At 39.9% G+C, this 4,810-nt stretch overlaps 1 pseudogene; it reads right to left on the bottom strand.

Annotated features, from left to right (window-relative positions):
- Positions 1-3,520: 3,520 nt before the first annotated feature.
- LOC118920003 (olfactory receptor 5V1-like) lies at positions 3,521-4,490 on the bottom strand (annotated as a pseudogene).
- Positions 4,491-4,810: the final 320 nt, after the last annotated feature.

Raw genomic sequence — 4,810 nt, 5'->3', positions numbered from 1 at the left:
GAGAAATAAGGAAAACAATTTCATTCAAATTACACCAAAAAGAATAAAATACCCAGCAATAAACTTAACCAAGGAAGTGAAAAATCTATACCCTGAAAACTAAAAGACACTCCTCAGAGAAATTAAAGTGGACACTAACAAATGGAAACTCTCCCATGCTCTTGGATAGGAAGAATTATTATTGTCAAAATGGCCATCCTGCCCAAAGCAATCTACAGATTCAATGCAATCCCTATCAAATTTCAAACAGTATTCTTCAATGAACTGGAACAATCAGTTCAAAAATTCATATGGAAACACAAAAGACCCCGATTAGTCAAAGCAATAGTAGAAGGAAGAATAAAGTGGGGGGATCTCACTCCCCAACCTCAAGCTCTACCACAAAGCCACAGTAATCAAGATAACTTGTTACAAGAACAGAGCTACAGACCAGTGGAACAGAGTAGAAACTCCAGACATTAACCCAAACATATATGGTCAATTAATAAATGATAAAGGATCCATGGACATACAATGGGGAAATGACAGCCTCTTCAACAGTTGGTGTTAGCAAAACTGGACAGCTACATGTAAGAGAATGAAACTAGACCATTGTCAAACCCCATACACCAAAGTAAATTCAAAAGAGATCAAAGACATGAATGTAAATCATGAAACCATAAAAGTCTTAGAAAAAAACATAAGCAAAAATCTCTTGGACATAAACATGAGTGAATTCTTCATGAACATATCTCCTCGGGCAAGGGAAACAAAAGCAAAAATGAACAGGTGGGACTATATCAAGCTAAAAAGCTTCTGTACAGCAAAGGCCACCATCAATAGAATAAAAAGGTATCCTACAGTATGGGGGAATATATTCATAAATGACAGATCCGGTAAAGGGTTGACATCCAAAATATATAAAGAGCTCAAGCACCTCAACAAACAGAAAGCAAATAATCTAATTTAAAAATGGACAGAGGAGCTGAACAGACAGTTCTCCAAAGAAGAAATTCAGTTGGCCAACAGACACATGAAAAGATGCTCCACATCATTGGTCATCAGAGAAATGCAAATTAAAACCACAATGAGGTATCACCTCACACCGGTAAGGATCGCCACCATCCAAAAGTCATGCAACAACAATTGTTGGTGAGGTTGTGGAGCAAAGGGAACCCTCCTACACTGCTGGCGGGAATGTGAATTAGTTCAACCATTGTGGAAAGCAGTATGGAGCTTCCTCAAAAAGCTCAAAATAGAAATACCGTTTGACCCAGGAATTCTACTTCTAGGAATTTACCATAAGAATGCAGCAGCCCTGTTTGAAAAAGACAGATACACCCCTATGTTTATCGCAGCACTATTTACAATAGCCAAGAAATGGAAGCAACCTAAGTGTCCATCAATAGATGAATGGATAAAGAAGATGTCGTACATATACACAATGGAATATTGTTCAGCCATAAGAAGAAAACAAATCCTACCACTTGCAACAACATGGATGGATCTAGAGGGTATTATGTTCAGTGAAATAAGCTAGGCAGAGAAAGACAAGTACCAAATGATTTCACTCATATGTGGAGTATAAGAACAAAGGAAAACTGAAGGAACAAAACAGCAGTAGAATCACAGAACCCACGAATGGACTAATAGTTACCAAAGGGAAAGAGACTGAGGAGGATGGGTGAGAAGGGAGATACAAGGGTGGGGAAAAAGAAAGGGGGCATTACGATTAGCATGTACAGTCGGGGGGGCACAGGGAGGGCTGTGCAACACAGAGAAGACAAGTAGTGATTTTACAGCATCTTACTACGCTGATGGACAGTGACTGTGAAGGGGTATGTGGGGGGAACTTGGTGAAGGGAGGAGCCTAGTAAACATTATGTGCTTCATGTAATTGTAGATTAATGACACCAAAATAAAAAAATTAATTGAAAAAAAAACAGCAGCAGAATCACAGAACCTGAAAATTGCCTAACAGTTACCAAAGGGAAAGGGACTGGGCAGGAGGGGTGGGAAGAGAGAGATAAGGTGCAGGGGAGAAAGAGAGCATAACAATTAGCATGTATAATGTGGGGGGAGGCACGGGGAGGGCAGTGCAACACAGAGAAGACAAGTAGTGTCTCTACAGCATCTTACTACACTGATGGACAGTGACTCTTATGGCATTTGTGGGGGGACTTGGTGAAGGGGGGAGCCTAGTAAACATAATATTCCTTATGTAATTGTAGAGTAATGATACCAGAAAATAAAATAAAATGTTGGGCAGTTGACCTGCCACTACTATGAAGAGCAGTGGAATGCTGCAGATGATGGATTTCAGGCAATGCTGAGCTTTTGAAAATGAAATTGTTTCCGAAGTATGGCAGAAGATATGCACACAGCCTAGTTGATGTGGTACAAGTACGTATGATGAGGCAATCATTTCATAAAGATTTGAAAATGACTTGGAAAATTAATTATAATCCAGAGAAGGAGTTAACAGGATGTCTTTGAATAATGTAAGACCAATTCAGTAGTGATAAATGAAGGATAGAATGCAGAAAAGCAGAGGAGAGAAGACAATGAATGCCAAGGAGTGGAAAGATAATCAGAAATGCAGAGAGAGACCATCTGACTGGGGATGAAAACAAAGGTAATTGGGATCCCCAGGTTCAGGGAAACTATGAAAAAATGATCCATGATTGTAGATAAAACTAAGAAACACATAAGTATTAGTGAACAGAGAAAATCTTCCTATTTCTAGAGGTGACAGGAAAAGTAAACAACATAAAATGAAGTGTGCAAGATTCACCATCCCCTCAGAACGAACAGCTCTCTGATCACACTTAGTCTGTGTGGTTGGTGAAAATTGATACCAAAAATTCATGACAGCTGATAAGAATGTGTGCTTGTGTTAAAAGATGGTGCTTTCAGTTTTGAAAATGATAAAGTTAAAAAGGCAATAAAATAGTGAACTGAATTAGATTACTAAATCACAGATTGAGAAAGTAAGTCCTCTTTTTAGAGAAATAGATAGATCTGAGAAAAGACAAGGTTACCAAAAAATGAAGAAAAGCAGAGAAACATATAAACTGGAAGCAAAAACTGAAAGACAGTTTGAGTGAAATGATGTTATAAAGACTTATCAGTATAGGCAGTCAATCGCAAAAGGCTATTCCCATTTTCAAAAAAAAACAAAATAAAACAAGTATCAATGGAGAGAGATTTAGATAAAAGTAAAGATAATATAGGTATACATACAAGCATGGATATCTATGAATGTGAACAAAAATGCAAGTTAACTTGGAAGATGGGCTCGCGTTATACCTCCTAATAGTGTGATTAATGTTCTTTGCTGCTTATGGAAATGTCTATTTGGGGACAATACATTTTAAATTTCCCTTTGAGAGAGATAGACATATAAGCATACAGATAGGTATGATTACACTTACCTGTATGTTCACATGTTTATAAATTACAATGTATATATAAGCATATATTCTGTGTCAATTGAAAATTATTTTCTATCAATTCTTATCATCAATGTATTCTAAAATGAGTATGGACTTTTTCTGTTTTACTCTTACACACTGTAAACATGCTCAGTGACATATAACCCTGCTGAGTGCCCCTTTCACCTTTGAGCTCCTCAAGCTGTAGACCCTGTGGTTTAGCATTGAGATGATAACCCCATAGAGCATGGTGATGAGTCTGTCCCTGTCTGGGAAGTGGTGTCTTGAAGAGGGACGAATGTAGGTGAATGTGGCTGTGCCACAGAACAAACAGACCACCAGGAGGTGGGAGGCACATGTGGAGAAGGCTTTGCGCTTCCCTTCTGCTGACTGGATTTTTAGGATGGTGAATATGATGTACACATAAGAGATGAAGGTGCTAAGGACGGCACCGATTCCAAAGACACCTCCTACCACTGAAACAAGCATTTCTGCTAGGTAGGTGGATGAGCAGGAGAGGGCCACCACTGGGGGGATGTCACAGTAGAACTGGTTAACCCAATTGGATTTTCAGGAAGACAGGCAGAATGTGGACACCGTATGGAGGAGGGAATGGAGAAACCCTGCTGCCCAGGTCCCAGATGCCAGCTGGGCGCAGCGTGCCTTGGTCATGATGAGGGTGTAATGGAGGGGGAAGCAGATGGTCACATACTGGTCATAAGCCATGACAGTGAGAAGGAAGACCTCAGTCCCCGTCAGGGCCACCTGGAAATAAAGCTGCAAAGCACAGCCCAGGAAGGAAATGCTGTGATTCCCAGTCAAGAGTTTGTCCAGCATCTTGGGGACAGTAGCTGATGGGCAGAATATGTCTAAGAGAGACAGATTGGCCAGAACATAATACATGGGTGTGCACAGCTTCCTCTCCATCCCGATGGCCAAGAGAATGGTCCTGTTTCCCACCAAGGTGACCCGGTAGATGATGGCAAAGACTACAAAGATAGGATAGTGCACCTCGGGGAGGTCAGAGAGCCCCGTGGGGATAAAGTGAGTCATGGTGGTGAGATTGTAGCTGTCCATCTCCTCTCTCCACCCGGGTCTCTCTGGAGGGAAGCAATTCAACAAGTACAGGTTAGAGAAAAAACAAGGGAACTATTTATTAGAAATTTGATAAATATTGTATGTGGTTAGTGATGAATATGCTATCCATACATAAATTAAAAATTCCAATTATTAGAACTGTTAAAACATCTCCTGATTTCATGTTGTTGCTTATAATACTCATCCTCAGATCCTTACACTAAGGAAGCCCTCTGCATCCCTAAGGAGATGTTAAAAAATGCGCCTTCTTAATAAAATTATTGTGTATTCACCAGTGTTTGGGATTTCACAATTCAGTG

Source organism: Manis pentadactyla, chromosome 13 (assembly GCF_030020395.1).
Source record: "Manis pentadactyla isolate mManPen7 chromosome 13, mManPen7.hap1, whole genome shotgun sequence".
NCBI classification, from domain to species: domain Eukaryota; kingdom Metazoa; phylum Chordata; class Mammalia; order Pholidota; family Manidae; genus Manis; species Manis pentadactyla.
The sequence above is the reverse complement of the archived record's forward strand: the minus strand, read 5'-3'. Positions and strand labels throughout refer to the sequence as shown.